This window comes from Dermacentor albipictus, chromosome 9 (genome assembly GCF_038994185.2).
Source record: "Dermacentor albipictus isolate Rhodes 1998 colony chromosome 9, USDA_Dalb.pri_finalv2, whole genome shotgun sequence".
In the NCBI taxonomy this organism is placed as follows: domain Eukaryota; kingdom Metazoa; phylum Arthropoda; class Arachnida; order Ixodida; family Ixodidae; genus Dermacentor; species Dermacentor albipictus.
In genome coordinates this window covers 16,946,079-16,965,105 of record NC_091829.1, presented here as the reverse complement: position 1 = coordinate 16,965,105, position 19,027 = coordinate 16,946,079, and the positions used below count along the sequence as shown (strand labels likewise).

The following is a 19,027-nucleotide window of genomic DNA, read 5'->3' as shown; positions in this document are numbered from 1 at the left end:
GCAAAGAGGCGCCGTGACTGCAATGAAAAACAACGAGAAGCGTTTGTTTCGTGCATGGAAGGAGTGGTGTATCGCATTCATTTAGACTGCGGGAAGGAATACAATGGTCAGACGGGAAGGTGCTTCAATGATCGCTCACGGGAACATTCGAACAATGTTAAGAATCTGGTAAAGACTAGTCATCTAGCCGCACACCGCTCGCGTCGTGGCTGTAAAGCCTTGTTTGATAAATCACCAGCGATATCTATAGAAACCCAGATCAAGTCACTAGGGAGATAGATCATCGAGGCACTTAAAATGATTAGAACTGATAAATTTGTAAGTAGCCCATCTATATCGCTGTAAAAATTTTTTTTTCTAGCGAAGGAGCATCTTGAAGGGGATGATTGTGCCGGAAAGAAATCTATGTTGCGATATTGGCCTGTTGTACGATGGTACATATGTGGTAACCATGTGCAATAAAAATTCAGTCAGTAGAGCTGTGTCTTCCTTTCCTTCTCTTGTCCTCTTGTTTCTCCTTTTTTTTGCGCTTTGCCTCAAGTTGTGCAGTACCAACTAGCCCACCAATCTGTTCTCTTGATGCCCGACAAGCGGAGGGGGCGATTAGCGTCAGCTACTTGTGACGCGTGCCTGAGCCCATTACACTCTAAGAACAGTTTACACCCTTTGGCTTGCCCCTTCTGCCACACAAAAATAATCGTCATCTGCCTTCATGCGTTTCCTTTCTTTATCGCTGCAAGCCCGGAACGTTTCAGTGACGAACGGCACGCGCGTTATCAGAAGGGGCACTCCAAAGGGTGTAAACTGTTCTATGCTGATAACGCGCGTGCCGTTCGTTACACTCTTAGAAAAATTTACACCCTTTGGGGCTTATCTTGTCCCACAACAATAATCGTCATCCGTCTTGCCCGCGTTTCCTTTCTCTAACGCGGCGAGCCCGGTACTTCCCAGTCACGAACAGCATGCGCGTTATCAGTGTGACGCAGCATTCTCGACAGGAAAGTAGCGAGCGCCGAGTTTTCAGGAAAGGAAACGCAAGCAAGGCAGATGACTATTATTGTGGGACAAATTTACACCCCAAAGGGTGCAACAGTTTTAAGAGTGTACTGGAAAGTTCAGGGCTCGCAGCGATAAAGAAAGGAAACGCATCAAGGCAGATGACGATTATTTTTGTGTGGCAGAAGGGGCGAGCCAAAGGGTGTAAACTGTTCTTAGAGTGTAGTGCACAACATCAAGCTAACCTCAAGAGTGACAGTCGGCGCTTCGCTGTATACCGTGCGGTCGTTTTGACAGCAAAAGCTAAGAGGCCAGTGACAAACCTCTGGCTCCTGATGTGCGCGGGCCAGGCGCGTCTGACCGGCACAGAACGCGTCAACGCCGTAGCCATTATTCACCACGCGCACTGTGCCCATATTGTGACAGTTGTGAGAACCCGTTTCCAAGACCGCGGCTAATTGACCGTCACGGCAACCCCTTCCTGAGCAAATGTTTACTCCCGCTTTTGGACAAGTGTATGCCCAAGTCTGAAGTGCGCGCGGCATTGACAACTTTAGTTGACGTGTGGCCCGCAATTATTACGCTATCGATTTCGCTGAAGATATTGCAGTAGAACACGTTGTGGGTCTAGTTGGTTCATAGCTTTCAAAAGGTGAAGCGCCAACAGAGACAGCACACTAAGAAAGAACAAAGACAGGACAAGGCGCTTGTCCTGTCTTTGTTCTTTATTGGTGTGTTGGCGCTTCATCTTTTGATCGTTGAAGATCGCACGCAGGTAAGAGCGTGGCACGTGGCGGCACATCATATGCCAAGCACTCTGCCGTCTTAGTTCGCAGGTGCTTCCTGCTTATTACTATTTAAAAGCGAAGCTTTCTTTGCCTCTGACTTTCCCACAGCTGCTGCTGCTGTGGGCTGCTGTCGCGCACACCGCCTCGGGGGGTGGCTCAGAGCGATGACAAGCGCGAGTAAGAGGGGAAAAGCGACGGGAGAAACTCGTTTTCACCCCACCGCGTCGAATGTGCACAATGCCCTCTGCAGCTCCGTGGCCGTCGCCACATTAGCCGCTTGACAGGTTCCCCTCAGAAGCATAGCAGAAACTGCAGCGCTTGCCCTTCTACTAACGTGCGAGGCCAGAGAGGACGCAGATACAACCGTAGAGAGAAGAGGCAGTTCCCATATAAGAGAGGGGGTGGGGGGGGGCGACGTGAGAAGGCAAGGAAATCCCACTATTATATGACAGCGGTTGCGAGGAAACAGGATAAGCTTAAGTTCAAGTATACGGAACAGTACGTCGCTGCTATTTCTGAAAAATAAACACCACGCAAGTATGTCAAGCGGGCAACTTACGCAGGGCGTGCAGAAGCAGAGCCGCATTAATTAAAGCGCACCGCAGGGTCCAGGAGGCAATACAGCAGTCGACCGTCAAATCAACACTTTCGGTGCCCGCCGCGTTAGCTTTACGGCTATCGATTTGATCCCTATGGCGGCAGCCGCATTTTGACGGCGGCGAAATAAACGCACGTGCACTTGGATTTTGAGACACGTTAAAGAACATCACGGTGTCAACATTAATCCGGAGTCCGCCACTACGGCTTGCCTCACAATCTTAGTGTGGTTTTGGCACGCACAGGCCCATAATCCAATTCCAGTTTAATACTTCTGCCACAATGCGACGTGCCATGTGAGGAAATGACAACGCTCAACCTTTTCAGAGGTTATGAAATATGGCGCACAACCACGCCTCAAGCAAATACCCTGTGTGTTCTGTGTACTAAGCAGACAAACAGCAGTGGTGCACGGAATGTAACGTTTAACTAACATCAACTCACCACTCTCGTGTTAACCTAAACGTCGAAGAAATTAAGCTTTAGCCGTCAACGTCACCGCTAATTATCGTCAGTCAAAGCATCCAGCACGGAAAGCTTCGCTTACATCGATTCCCACAGTGCGTGAGACCTGCATATATAATTTTACTGCATCCTTTGTATTCGGCTCTGTTGCTTTGCGTTTGTGTCACTCGCCCTTGTTGCGCTTTCTTTGTATACGTTGCATTTGGGATGGAAGCAAACATCTGAGTTGCTGGTAAAAGAAAGTCGGCGTAGACGAGTCTGAAAGCATGAATAGCCAGCGGACCACTCACACCAAGATCCTCGGACAAGACTTGCGCCGGCGGACCATCCATAAAACCACTCGGTCGCGAGTGGTCTCTAAATGTTTGGGACGCGGCACCGAGAGATAGAAATGGTGGCCCCGTTGCCCCGACCAAGGGTTCTGGACTCAACCTCAGGTGCTTTGCACCACCGGCTCTGCCGATATAGCGTTGCCCTAAATAGCCCAAAAGTAGCCAAATAGACAATGATGAAAAAATCACGCCATGGCAGTACGCATTTTGACCGTGGCTTCGTTGTGGAGTAATTGGGTTCATTTGGCGTTATGCGACGACTGCTTTGCAATTGAAAACCATATATGGAATGCCTGACCATGCAAACAACGTATTTTTCTCGCAGATCGAGGCAAACCTGGGTCCCCATGCCTCCCCTGGGCCCAGGGAGACTTCGTGCGCGACTGTGTTCACGTTGCAAAAATGTTTTGACCTCTAGCACCAGTGATCTGTATTTTTCTGGAATAAAAAACTGTTGAATATGAACCCATTTGAGTGAAACTGTAAACTATATGAACAACAGCACGTAGCAGATGTAGTGTTCAATAGAGCGGGGAGATTAACGTCACCTGGGCGTTTTCAGCCAGTGTATATATACTGTTCTCCGTGTGGCTGAGGATGACGATGCTGCAGGTGAGCAAACATCCCGTGTCCCAGCGATGGCGAGCATCTTGACATTGCTCATACTTGCTAGGACTTGCGGACACACGACACGCTCTGCAGAGCGTGTGTCCCGAACACTTGACGTGATTGCGAACCGCGTCAATGTCGGTGTACTGCGCATCACGCTATAGACCCACGAGCGAACTACTAGCACTACCGATGCCGCGTCGCCATTTTGAATCATCTCTAATCACGATGGAAGGTCAGCGAGGGGCACGAAGATGCCGTAGAAACGTGATTCGCATTGAACGGCGTGTTATCATATCGCTAGGCCGCATGCGAACCGGGTCATCGTTGATTAAGTAACATCTAAATGACGCCAATACATGGTGACACAGAATTTCTGACGCTGCTGATGATTCACTGAGTCACTGCTAAGACTCGACTATCGCAAAGATATTTTATCTGTTTTGTCTGCCTTGTACATATATTATCAGTTAAAATGTTCGTCCTGCATTGGAGCTGGGTTAGGACAATTGCTAACTCGCTTCCGACTTTTCGAGGGGCCATAAATACGATTACTCTCGATAAACGCGAAACCGTGGTTGACTCATTCCTTGGCACTGGCAACTAATTTTCTTTTCGAGGCTGACTCTAGCTGACATTGTACAGTGTCAACTAGCATGCACTGTGCAAGTTTTGATTGATTAACTTTCAATTGAAAACTCAATCTTTGTTAATTTCGCGATAATAGGTTGACTGATAGAAGAAACATATGCGGATTCCACGCACTTGTGGGAATCGATGTAAGCGAAACTTTCTGTTCCTTTTGCTTTGATAGACGTTAATCAGCGGTGATATTAACGGCGAATGTTAAATTTCGTCAGCGCCAATGCCAGAGTAGAGAGCTAATGCTAAACGTTACCTTGCGTGCACCCCTGCTGTTTGTCTGCGTAGTACACATAACACAAAGGGAGGCTTCTTTGCTTGAGGCGTTGTTGTGCGCCATTGTTCATAATCTCTTGAGAGGGTTGATCATCATCATTGGCTCACATGGCCAGTGGCGTATAGCAACAGGGGGGGTCATGGGCCCCGGGTGCAAGGGGCCACTGAGGGGGGGAGGGGGTGTCATATACGTCTGAAGACACGCCTCTTTCCGCCGGCTACACCCGGGAAGGGGGGTGACAGAAGAACTATGGGCCCCGGGTGCCAGACGACCTAGCTACGCCACTGCACATGGCACATCACATCGTGGCAGAAGTGTCAAGCTTCAATTGAATTACGGGGCTGTACGTGCCAAAACCCCGATCGGATTACGAGGTACTCCGCAGTGCCGGAATCGGGCCTGGTGTTCTTTAACGTGCACCTCAATCTATAGCTGCACGTTTTTTTTTTTTTTTGTATTCCGCTTCTGTCGAAATGTAGATGCCGTGGTCAGGATTGAACTTGCGGCCGCGAGCAATGCCGTAGCCACAAAGCTACCGCGGCTGGCACAGAAGTGCTGATTTGACGTGTGGTCGCTTCAGCAGTGTCGCCTAAGCCTTACGGTGCGCATTAATGCGGCTGTGCTTCAACAAAGCTTCGACTGGAGCATAGTTGGTTTGGCATCGTTCTGCTTACTGCGCTATACTGCCTATACGAAGGACAACAAAAGAGGCAAACACACATGCGTGCTGGCTCTGCACGCCCATGCGTAAGATGTCCGGTTGACAAATCTGCATGGTTTATTGTTCAGAAATAGCTGAAGCGTACCACCCCGTAATTTGAACTTAAATTAATTCTGTTTGCCCAGAACCGCTTTCCTTGCCTTCTCAGATTACTTTCTCCCATACCACCCCCCACCCTCTTATGGGAACTCTGAGCAAAAACTGGGAAGGCTGTTAGTTGTTCTCTGCCTACTTTCACCCCTACTCTCTAAAATTATATCTAGCTTCCCTCTGGAGAAGGGTTGAAATCCGGGCCAGTCGGTACATAGCTGAAGGAAAAAACCAGTCACAAAACACAAAGGACAAGAAGAGAGGTTCGCACCACAACGGCCGGTGTTCACACCATAACGACAGTCGTTGTGGTGTGAGCCTCTCTTCTTGTCCTTTGTGTTTTGTGACTGAATTTTTTCCTTCTCTCTGGACTTGCACCTTAAAAAGGTAAGTGCTGCAATTTCTGCAGTGTTTATGCGGTGGGTCACGGGTGATTACAGCTGTCAAGAGGCTAAGATGGCGACGCGTAGGGAGCTCCACAGGGCGTTTTGTGCACTCGACGCGGTGCAAAGGTTCAAAGAAGTCTCGCCCCACACCAGGACGAATTTTTCTTCAACTGCGAAGCTTTTCTTTCGAGGAATCCGTATGGGGTTCCTTTGTAGCACTTAGCCACGTTTGGGTGGATGTCTCATTTTGCCTTTATTAAGAAGTTTCTCTCGCTGTCGTTCCTCTCTGTCTAGCTCATGTGACGTATACACACGCTCTGAACCACACACCTACTCGGTGTGTCATACAGCAGCAGCAGCAGCGGAAAAGTCGAAGAAAGAGGCAAAGAAAGCTTCGCTTTAAAAATTAGCCGCGTCCGGCAAAGTTCCTTATTATTTAAGTTTTTCACTACGACTCCAGCGTTTGTACCTTAGTGCGGAGTCGCGAATTTAAGAGTCTCGCGCATTTGGGCCACGTTGGCTTAGTAAATGTTAGCCAAACTTGCCATTTTCACTTCCTGGCTTGAACACAATGTACTCCATTTTTACTTTTAATGAATTAACTATGGGCGTCTTGCGCTGGAGTTTGAGGTATAGTAGCGGCGCCTTGTGGCGGCGCGGGAAACGACATCTGGGTCGTACCAGCTTGGGTCGTATTGAGCCCTGGCTGTGGCGAAGCACGTTTCTAGGCCGAGTTTTGCGTCGATTCGCACTTTTTTCTGCCCTGTTGCGAGTGCGCAAAGGCTCGTCACTTCTCGCAGACCATGCCGACCACGCTGCGAGCTCGCCGCAGCTTATAGTTTAACGAAAACGGGCTCTCCGTGTGCCGTGGGACGCAATGCTGGGAGCAGACGGAATCGGGGGCGCCGATCCGGAGAGACCTAGCCCAGCCTTGAGAAGGCGTCACTGTCATTACTTCTGCGTCGTGGGCTGCCATGAACAAGAAGGCCTGAATCCCAACATCATATTCTGCCGTTTTCCTTCAAGGCCTCACGAAGTGGAGCGTCGGGCGCGCTGCATAGCTGCAGTTCGTCGCGCAGAGTAAGCGAAACTTCGCGCCATGCTGACTGTTTCGCCTGTCTTGAAGCTTGCTTGATTATCTGCGTTCTAATCTTCGGTCTTTTGCACCTACAGTCCCGACAGCAGACCGACATAGCAGCAGGCATGGCTGGTAATTCACGATTCGAGACCCGGCCACAGCGACAATTAACAATTCGACCTATGCGAAGTGGTGAAGTGACCAGGTGTGTGCAAATGACCACAAATGGCCGGGCTCATTCGATGACAGTTCACTACTCCACTACGAGCAGCACAGGTTAAGAGAGTTAAATGCGCTCATCCTTGATCTCAAGCCAGCACGTTGAGGCAACGCAGCAAGGCGGTATTGATTGCAGCACATCGATGTTCGAGCGCTGTCATTAAAACCTACATCAAGCGAGCGGCGTACGAGCTCGCGCTGCAGCGCGATTCGCACGTACGTGCGAGCTCATGCATTGCATCAGTTATTACCAGTTACTAAAAAGGACAGATGGCCGCTACTACAACGCAGGCATAACTACCTGTTTAGCGGCATGCAGTCAACAAAGATTGCAGGAGGCCCGCGCCGTTTCGCGGCATGTCGAAAGACCGCTGCCGTCGCGGCGCGTACGATCGTGCGCTCGAGCAGTTCGTACAGCGCGGCGCGTACCGTCGTGTGCTCAAGCAGTTCCGTACACATGATGTCTGCTTATCGCCGCTGTGGATTCATTTATAGCAAGCATTTCCTCGCGTTTGTGCGCCTGAATCTAGCAGCTAGCGTGCAAACCTTACCTGAAGTTCCACTTCGTACGCGACTCGCTTCACTTGCGATTGACACGGTGCTAAAACTTCGCCGCCCAATTATTGAACGGCGTACACGTATTCGGCACTGCATAATTTCTTGCCTTTACGCAGCGTGCCACCCCTGAAAAAAATCTTCGGCGCCCGATATTCGCTGCAGGCCGTGAAACAACACAACCGAAAGTGGCGGGTCCATAGTGTAAACGTGCTTTCCGAAGCAGACGACCGAGCTTGGTACGACCCATTTTAGCGCAGAGGGCGCTTTTTAGCACCTTTTTCGCAGCGCCCCCTGGGCAATGCAAGAGCCCCATAGGCCTTAGCAGTCGCGACGCCATAATTGTTTTCTTCAAGCGCCATTTTTTTTTGCCTTACCAAGCCTGTAATTGTGGTAATAGTGGCGTTTTTGGTATCGCATAATTGTAATTTTCTAACACAGGCGCGATCATTTTGCCATTTAATGTGGCTTCAAACTGTTCGCTGTCGTGGAAACGCAATGTTAAGCTGGAGGCAATGAGCTGTCCATTCTTTAACATTTCTTTCTTTCTCCTGAGCTTTTTCTCCTGTGCGTCCAACCGCAAGTCCAGCTTCCCTCCCTCTCGGCAACCACCCACTTGCGTTTGTCGCGTCAACTGGCACGACCAGCTCGGGCCACACCAATTAATCGAGCGCACATTGTTCGTTATTCTGGTCCCACATAATCCTGGGCTATGTATTATAGAAACGGACACAGACGGTGGCGCCGCGGAGTGGCCAGTGAGAAAAAATGCTTCAAGGATTATCCGCACAGTGCCTCCGCATATGGCTCCGTTTGTGCGGACGCGTTTCTGATGCGTCGACAGCTTGCATTTACGCCATGAAAATTAGACCATTTAGAAGTGACAGGATACATCGCGTGCCTCAGTTCACAAATCAAGCGGCGCAGGGGGATATGTCTTCATTCCTTTCCGACGGAGGCGTGTACAAAAATTAGTGGCCGGTGAAGCTCCCGATCGGGAAGCATGTGATGGCGCCAATGAAGGCGTGTATCTTAAGCTTTTACGACGTTGTGTATGTAGCTTACGGGAGCGGGACGTTCAAGGCGGCACGAAACGACAAGCTAACGAGTCCGCGCCTAGGACCTACACGACGTTATAAGGCTGTCAGAAGGCCACCGCAACAGGTGATTACTTGCAGACCCGTTAGACAGCTCTGTCTGGTTTTCGAGTACCAGCGGATAATGAACGGCGCGTTAAAGTTTTAATAGGCCATATGCGACGCACTGCCGTGCGTTTGCGGGTACTATGTTTTCAACCATTCCTCCGGTCTTTGTTTTTAGCGCGGGGTAGTTTTCTGACGGGGTCTTAACGTTCTAATCCACTGCTCTTGAAGAACTATGCCGTACCGCTCATTGTTATAGCAAAAGATTCACAATTCGCCACCAACGTACAAACGTTGGACCGAACGACCCCATCAGCGCTCCACTTAGCCGTTGTGCTTAGGGCGGTGCTTGAGAGAGCGACGGATTCCTCAGTTTTTAACCTGGTAACCGTCAACCACGAAGAAAAGCTCGTTGACAGGACGTCATTTGTTACTGACGATGCGCTTTCAATAGCTTTTTTTTTTGTCGTAGATGGACGAAGCCTTGCTTCGACCGCGTATGTCACACCAAAAAGAACGGTCAGACCTGGTAGACTTCCCTACTGATAGGAACTAATGCGCACGCATCAACAACACATGCCTCCGAAGACGACACGCTCCGTCTTGCAATGAGCGCCGATTTTGTCAGCATCTCCATAGCCACGTTGGCTCGCTCAGTAAAATGTCGTTTGACGTCTATACCACGATGACCCCGACGTTTAGGCACCGATCACGGCCGGGTCTAGGATTGATAATACCGAATAATCGAATAGTAGATAATCGATCCGCGAAACGTCGTATTCGAGTCGTACCCGACGTGGTGGATATGGTATCGTGCCACTAAGCCCGAGGCAGCGGGATCGAATCCCGACTGTGGCGGCCGCACTGTGGTAACCATAACCACCGCCACGTGGGCGAAACGGAAGAAAAAAAAAAAGAAGAAAGAAAGATGTATGTGCACCGTTCATTGAGCGCACGTTAAATAAACCCCAGCTGGTCGAAATTAATCCGCAGTTCGTCACTATATGGCGTCCCTCACAATCATATCGTGGTTTCGGCTTTGCCAAAAAACCCGATAAATGTAATTTTTTCTTATCGGAGTCGCGAGCACAACGAGCACGTGCCCTTCATCCTCCTCTCCCTCAAAATTATCTGCGTTGATATGGGGCCCGTCAATCCCTTCCTCTCTCCTCACTCTCTCCTGCCAGGGTCAAGATGGTGCCTGTGTGTGAGTGACTTATTGGGAGGGTGAAGAGAGAAGTGCAGCGCCGTAACCTTGAACAGGGCTGCTCAGAGGAAGGGTGAGGGAAATAGAGAGAAAGAGAGAGATATAGAAAGGCCCAGTGGTAAGGCGTGAAGCGAGGGCGGAGAATCACAGTCGCGCGTCACAGTGTCCTGGAGAAAATTTGTCTACGCCATTGGTCGCGAGTACAATGCCTATTCAGAATGGCGACAGGCGTTTTTAAGTGACCAATAGAATCACGCGCTGCGCGCCGATTTCGCTGCCCCCTAGTGGCGGTCAGGGTCGGTTACCGCAAAACGAGAAAGCTGGACGCGCAGAACGCGCACCGGATTTCAAACAAACTGCATCGACGGAGCGCGGATTCTGCAAGTAGCCGCCGGTTCAAAACAGGGTGAGTTCGCGAGTTTAGACCTCAATTTATAAAGGTACGCGCGTGTTGCTGTTGTCGATTGCTATAATGAGCGAAATAAGCGGAATTGCGATGCCAAAATTTGTAGATTGGTGCAGGGTATCGGGAACGCGAAAATGACAAAAATAAATATTCGCTTTTTGGGCCCATCTCCAGCCTTTGTGCCGCGGGCCCCCTTAACTTTGTCGGGTATTCGTGTTGAGCACTGTATGGCTTGCTTTAAGTTTGCTGTCATTCGATTCAGATAGTTTTCTTTTTAATTTTCTTTAGCTACATACCCATCAGTGCCCATTATGTTGGTACGAGTCTGTCTAGCCGATGCCTTTGCTGTCTTTCAGTTGCCTCCTATTATCTGGTCCTTTTCCCAGAAGTGTGTGCATTTGCGTAAGGTTCGTATATCTTTCATATTTTTTTTTTCTGGAAGCGCCTATGCTCCTCTTTCTGCATATGAATTAAACTCCCTGTTTGTCTTATCTATGAATATTAAAAATTTTCGAAATGCTAAGTGCAGTGCCTTTACGGAAGGACTGTCCTGATCATCGGCTTTCTGAGCTCAAGCAGCATGGAGACAGATCACATCAAGCTACTCAACAAAGTCTGTCAAGATGTGATGAGTGAGTGTATCTGCTAGATATGCCCTTTTCATTTCCATGCAACAACCATCTGCAGTTATTGTGAATACAATATTCAAGGCAATATCGCATATTTTGTTGGTCAAGCTATGTAATAGAGGCGGACGAATAAATTCTGGGATGATTGCGACAAGCTCTTTGATGAAACTACTCGAATTGCCTTTTTAAATAACTTTAATGCGCATGTTGCAGTAACAGGTCAGGGTTTAAGGCATACCCACTTAGTATGGATAAAGAAACTAACACTGATTTTGAGATACAGTGACCAAATGCATTGTTTCGTGTTTTCAGAAAATTTAGGTTTTGCATCTGTGCGATGACAACATATCACAGTTTTGTAGAGTACATCTATCAGAGCATGCAAAGCAGGCCAAATGTAACGTACAAGATTTCGTAAAATTGTTCGCTTGTAGAAATGCAAAACTTTGGCGAGTTGATATGATAGTGTAATGTGACTTGGCACTGAAAACATTTCTGTGTTTTCTGTGCCAAGTCGCATGTTATCATCCTGTTTGAGGAAGTTTTGCAAAGCTTGAACTCTCAAATAATGACTATATTTTAGAGCAGTGTCAACATAGTGCGAAAAAAACTTATTTACGTTTTTCGACGGTTTGGTCTCTCTTTCTTTTTAACCTTCAGATGAGTTTTCTCCCGATTCGGAGGAGGAGACGCGTCGTCAAAGGCTTTTCCACGAACTTCAGTCATTCATCCGTGGGCAGTTCGCAGGTAGGAGGATTAGGCTTTCCATTGGCTTTGCTCAAAAGCAGAATTCATTCTTTTTTACAGAAGTATCGCGACATTTCTTAGACATCACAAAGCAGGTTTCGCGTGTGTGCGTCAACTCGTAGTGCAGTACAATGTAGCCGGAAGGAAACAGTTTTGTTCGCGATTTTCCCGAACTGTCACTCGCTTTAATGTGCCTTGTCGAGTTACACACTTTTGTACATGCCTATATCCATCTCCAATGCAGGTGCCCAGCTCACGCTCTATGGCTCATCGTGCAATGGGTTTTGTCGTGTACAGAGTGATCTAGACATTTGTCTTACTATTGACAGTAACAAAGATGGCAAGGTGAGTCACTGCTAGACTCATGCATCTGCGCATACGCCTGAACAGCATGTACGAGAAGAAAATGCTGCATTATAGTTCTGTTTTCTGTGTGCGTTTATTTTTACAGTATGAATCAGTGCGAATGTATGTATTCTCTGAATTCTCTCTTGTGCCTGTATCTCCCTCTCTCGTCTCTTTAAAGGGCCTCCTCGCCAGGCTTCATGATAAATTTCGGTTCTAGACTGGAAGTTATGGGGTACCGCCTAGAGACTGTTTTACCACAGTAATGTTAAGAATTGCCCGAAGGCAAGTTCACTGGCATTGTACACACTCTCTCCCTTTGACTAGAAGAGCGTTCGCAAGCGAGGTTCAATCCCACCTTCTTTCATACAGAGGAAGGACGCGTACGCGTCTCTTCAGCATTTCAGCCGTTCTCGCGGCGCGCTTGTCTTTTTGCAATGGCCAAACGTGGTGAGCGGACACTTAAGGTTTGAATAATAAGAGACGAGAAATCTGTTGCTCTGTTGCTCACAGGACCGTCAAGGCGCAGATATTATCCAGCAGGTGGCGAGAAAGCTACGCAAACGCAAGGGCCTGCGCCAGATCCTCGTCCTCACCAAAGCCAAAGTGCCCATCGCGAAGTTCTACCACGAACCAACTGGTCTTGAGTGCGACATTAGCCTAAATAACACATTGGTATGTACCTGACAGCCTGCTGCATGAGTGTGTAATATATCTTACAGTGCATCTGTACACCAGAACCTCACTGATGTGTTTAGAAAAACCGTAAGCACGCTACTGTCTGTAAATTTGAACACACTGGTTTGTGGCAAACCAATTCGTTTGCATTGCGCACGAAATATTTGTTAAATGCTCTCACCCACACACACACACCTGTCAGAGTAAAAAGAAAGGAATTGCTGCCCTCTTTTCGTACACGTCACAAATGTAGCACCCATTAACTCTGTTGCAAGTGATCTGATGCAGCACTTTCATACCGCACCGCTGAGACATTGAACTATAGCACTAAACTTGCAAATGAGACAGTTGTCGTGAGCAGGAATTTAAGACAAATGATGTGCACATGGTTTTTGACTTGTCCCCAAATTGGGCTCAATCGTCAGTAATGTGGTTGCATAAGAAAGTATTGAACTAAACTTTGCTGTAGTACTATATATATTTTTGTTGTTGCTTTCTCCCTTGTTTCTAGGCGCAACACAACACGAGGCTCCTGAAGGCGTACAGCAAGATTGATGAGCGGGTCCGAATACTTGGTTACACTTTTAAGCACTTTGCAAAGGTAAGCGGTCGTCTATTGTTTCTTACTGCTGCGAGAGTTGGTTTTAAAGCAGATGTGTATATATAACCCTGGATTAGGTGCAGTAACTGTTTCTTTGATAGAGGACAGAAATATCTGCTCACCGTTTGGTCATTAAGGGAAGGCTAACGGAAACATTGTTTTATCAATACCTATGTTTCTAATAAAGATAACTGAGATATCAAATTTATGGTTATTATAAGAGTGGATACTATTTCATTTGTGCACTGATGTCATAGGTTATGATGGCACATAGTCTAGTTTGCTATTTAAACATGTTTACATTCCGATCAGAAGTGAGCTAAAAATTAATGCTGTCATTTGTAAATCTTAAATACTGATAAAAAATTGTACCACTGAATCCATGTCACACAGACGTCATCGATGCAGCAATCTTTTATAAGTCAAATTCAAAAAGGGAGCAACTGAAATTGACGCCACATTGTGGGAGTCGATTTCAGAGGGGTTGTCACATTTGCATAATTGACGTCGAAGTTCGAAAGCCATTCAAAAGGATTCTTGAGCGTAGGATCGAGTCAAATCCAAAGAATCAAACTGCTGCCATTGACATTCCATTGACATGCCATTGATATTCAGAAGGGGACTGTTGTCGCAGTGATTGTCAATAAGCCACTGCTCATTCACTGAATGAATGCACAGAACATTGCGTCAGAGGATCACTCTTGAAAAGCAAAACCTTGCTGAGCTTGAGCGAACCTGTGTTGCCACGTGCCATCCAGGCTGGCATTCAAATCTAAGATGGCAAGAGTTCAGCAATTTCAGGGAACAACTGTGTAGCACTCAAATGGCGTCTGATGTAGTGCTGCCGTTAATATATGTTGTCTGATGCCTAACAAGGAGTGGACTTACTTGCAGATCTGTGACATTGGTGATGCGTCTCGGGGAAGCCTGTCATCGTATGCGTACATCCTCCTGACAATCTATTACCTGCAGCAGTGCAGCCCACCGGTTATTCCTGTGCTCCAGGAAGTAAGCTCGTTGCGTACGCAGTCTCTGCAGCACCTGTTAGGCAGTGCAATTTCGGTGCTCAATTATGGTTCTTTGAGGGGCTCAATTTTTAACATGTGGCAGTCACATAAGGAAAACATAGGGAAACAAACTGCTGTTTTTATTGAAATTGAAAAGACTACTCAAGTTGTCTATTTCTCCATTTTTGTTTGCCTTCGTGCTTTATTTCTACATTTCAATTAAAGGACATGCCCCTACGCATTCCATTTGTTATTGTCAATATTAGATAGATTTAGTATAGCGTAAAATGTTTGCGTTAGCATTAGCAAGTGACGCACCACTAGTGCTATCGTACGTTTCAGAGTGCTGCACAACCTAGTTTTTAAGAACAGCGAAATGGCATGCTAATGCAAACAGCTGCATTGCCACCTAGGTGTAAAAGTTAACAAAGTAAACCCAACATACACTAGATGTCAATCTAATCTGATATTGTATTCGTATCATGCACACAGAAACAACTACGGTAGCACTTCGCTTTTTTTGCAAATTATGATGATCCACTTTGTGGCATCATCTGTACTACAAACTAACATTTATAATGTCTTGCCTTCAAAATTGGGCTATGCGCATGACTTTTTGCTTGAGCTGCCAAATCTCAGAGGCTGTGTACAGCCACTCTTGTTAAGCCTAAAGTGCCGAGAAATTGAGGACACATTTCGGAAACAGCGGCCTGTTGTCTCTAATACCTTGATGTCGAAGCATCATGACACAAATCTAAAGCACCAGCATCTGCTAGGAACGAATGGACCAAACAGCACAGGATGTCTTGATACGTCCAAAGTGGGTGGCTCTGGCCTCGAAGAGATTGCCATGTTTTCCATGCTAAACTACCTTTGCGAGCATTCGAGCATTAGTACCTTGCACTAAATTCCAAAAATGGTAGAGGCACGCAAAGCTGCTATAGCATCTGGCCCATGCGAAGTTTGTCCTCGCTATTTCATTGCATAGAGTTAATTTTACCTATGCTTTTCTTGATTTCATTATCTGTTGGCTTCAAGTGGTCACTAAAAGTTATAGCAATCTAGATTACATTGGCAGATGTTATAGAGCTAACAGCACTTATTTGCTTCACTGCAAGACTTCTGATGGAAGTGCTTGAAAACTTCTAGTATTCGTGAAGTATTCTAGCTGCCTCCAATGCATCGTGATTACACAAAGTTCATTATAGTGAAGGGTGGTAGCCACAGCCCTAGCTACTGCTTTTGTTCGTTTTTATGGTTGTAAGAAGGCCCCAAATGTAATGTTTAAAATGCTACAGGCCTATCATATACGAGCTGCCTCTTGAATTTTCTAGTGCAGGCACAAAGAATGCGAATGTGTTGGCACCTGGGCTGGTAATAGATGTTTTTCCTTTCTTGCTTCATTAAGCTTAGCACTGTCAGGTTCTTCATTAGCTTACCTAGACTAGGTGATGCACACTACATGGTGCAGAAGAAGGAACTGCAGAAGTTCACAAGAACATGGATATGATTAACAATGGTCGAACAAGATGTGTCTTAGCAGTCAACGTTCCGCCAGGGAGACTTGTCCACAAGTCCTCTTGTTGAAATGTTGGCTCCGGCCTGACACATTCCTTGTTCAACCATGGTTGATAATAACAAGAAATTGCACTTTCACCCCCGAGTGCAGTGAAGTAAGGCATTAACAGTAATAGCACAATGTCGCATGGAGTAAATGTGTAACGTGTACTGCAGTGTCATTAGCATTTAGTTATTGCTTTTCTTGTTTAGCGTACGTGTTATTACGCATGGTGGTCCGCTTTCTGAAACCAAAGAAAGCATCGCCGACATGTAACTTTGCAGTGGCGTGCTCCCTTGCATTGCAGTTCTACCCAGAAGGGGACCAGAAACCTGAAGTCATGGTTGAAGGATGGAATGTATGGTTTTTTGATGACATTGAAGTTGTGGTAAGTTTTAGGAGTGAAGTACTGGGCTGCCCAGGGAACGAAAAAACGGAAATAAAGGCTTATACTTGCGCAGCTTTAAAGGAGCATGAAAGGGAAATATAATTTCAGCTAGGTCAATATATTACACATTTAGTCCTTGGCACACTCTCTGTGAGCAGACATCTGGTAAGCCAGAAAGGACTCAAAAAGATAGCATCGGATGTCACCTTGAAATTTCCATGTCAGCTCCACAATGCGTCGAGGTTTTCTTGGGCCTTTTGCCATTTTATTTGCTTAGCTAATCAGCTCACTTAGATATTAATTGCCTAGTTTGTACTCGGTTCCAGTAAGGCACAGAAGCAGGGGTTTCTTCATTCTGCTAGAGGCAGCCATTGCATGCTGGTTTACTTGGGACTTCCTTTGATCTGATCAAACAGCTTGAGGAATTACTCAGTCAGTAAAATGCTTTTCTCTTGCAGAAATCTGTCTGGAATGAATTTGGGCACAACAACGAGGACGTTGGTAAGCTGTGGCTAGGCATGCTCAGGTTCTACACAGAGTTCAACTTCCAAGAACATGTTGTGAGCATTCGACAGAGGGCGCCTCTAACGAAGCATCAGAAGGCTTGGACATCAAAGTATATAGCCATCGAAGGTAAGTCTCACTTAAAGGGACCCTGAAACAATTTTGACGATTTTGTACAAACGTACTAGTCATTAGAGTAGGTCCTTGTGATCGTTAATTGACGCATCTAAGTGCTCCGCGTAAAGCGTGTAATTTATTATAAGGCTTTAGAAATGCACACCGCTACCGATCGCAGCACACTGTTCAGCGAAATTTTCAGCCGTCCCTACCCATATGACGTAAATCACCCCATTGACGTCAGTAGGGCGAGCTATCCGATTGGCTGCCCAGGGGACGTCATGGATAATGTTTCCACCTTTATGGTGAACAAATGATGTTCGTAATAGTTGAAATGTTAGTCAATTTGTTTCTATAAAAAGAAAGTAACTGAAACAGAGTGCACAAGAACAATGTTTCACTACAATTAAAGGTGCACTAAACGTTATTATTATGTCAACGTGAACTGTTGAGATACCATCCCAGAAACCTCGAAACGCTTGTTTCATGCGAAGAAGAGACTTATTTTAAGAGAAAATGCGTTCTGAAGCGTTCCCGTACCTCTAGCGCAGTTCAAATCGCCCGCCCTCCGATCGAGGAGTGGTGACGTCATGGTCTCATAGTGACGTTGCGCCGTTGGTGAGTAAAACAGCGCCCGCAGACGGCGCTACAGCTTTTCTGTGCAAAATGCAAACGCGCGGCCAGAAACAGAGCCAAGACAGAGCCGACAGCAGCGCGAAAGCGGAACTATGGTGGCTAGCGGAAGGGAAAGTGCGCGACGATCAGCTGGTTCTTTATTTTATGACGCCAACTTTGATGCTCGTTGCAATGGATGACCCTGACAACGACACATTGGCTCGCGATGCTGGGCTCGACTTCAGCGATTTAAGCACTGATGAACGTGACCTGCTGCTGAGGGCTCGCGCTGCCGGTGTCGTTGCGTACTACTACTACGACGGCAACTGTATATGTCATGGCTGTGCATATTCGCACATTTGTAGCTTTTCCTTCATGAAAACCAAATGCCGCACTCACCGCCCCGCCCCGTCTTCGACCTGCAGTTATTCTTGCGCTTCGGAGAATGCAGTCAAGACCGACGGAACAGCGCTACGGGAAAGCATTGCTTTGAAAGGCACTCCACACGACTTCAGTAAGTCGGCGTTGAACTCGTAATCCTCTGGAAGAAAGTGCAGCGAGCACACTATGCGATTTTTCGGCTCTTTGCCAACGCGCTGTGGCAGAGGTACGGCACTTGACCACTTCGAACGGAGAGGTTCACAGTGTGATAAGTAACGTTTGATTCGCCGCTGCAACTGCCCTTGGCCAAGTTCCGCAGACCGTTCGTGCATCCCACGACATCACATGGACATGGTATTCTCGCTGCTTGTTCCAAATGCAACTTTCGCGAGCTAGCAGAACCAGCGCAGCACGACGCGATAACGAAACAACTGAAACTCCAAAGCACGCGCGGTACACTCTTAGGCAAAGTTAAACCCTTTGAAGTGCCCCTTCTGCCACACAACGATAATCGTCATCTGCCTTGATGCGTTTCCTTTCTTGAAAACGCCGCGCCCGAATTTTTCCTGTCGGGAATGCTATCATGCTGATAACGCGCGTGCCGTTCGTTAAGGGAAAGTACCGGGCTCGCAGCGTTAAAGAAAGGAAACGCATCAAGGCAGATGATGCTTATCGTTGTGTGGCAGAAGGGGCACTCCAAAGGGTGTAACTTTGCCTACACTCTTAGAAATATTTACACCCTTTGGGGCTTATCTTGTCCCACAACGATAATCGTCATCTGACTTGCCCGAGTTTCCTTTCTTGAAAGCTCGGCGCTCGCTACTTTCCTTTCGAGAAGCTGCGTCACACTGATAACGCGCATGCCGTTTGTGACTGGGAAGTACCGGGCTCGCAGCGTTAAAGAAAGGAAACGCGGGCAAGACAGATGACGATTATTGTTGCGGGAC

At 47.2% G+C, this 19,027-nt stretch overlaps 1 long non-coding RNA gene across 1 annotated transcript; it reads left to right on the top strand.

Moving 5' to 3' along the window:
* The first annotated feature begins 12,882 nt into the window (after window positions 1-12,882).
* Window positions 12,883-14,519, top strand: LOC135903753 (uncharacterized). Its single transcript, XR_011508472.1, has 3 exons — window positions 12,883-12,906; window positions 13,421-13,510; window positions 14,405-14,519. It is a non-coding gene; the product is annotated as an uncharacterized lncRNA (long non-coding RNA).
* The last annotated feature ends 4,508 nt before the right edge of the window (window positions 14,520-19,027 follow it).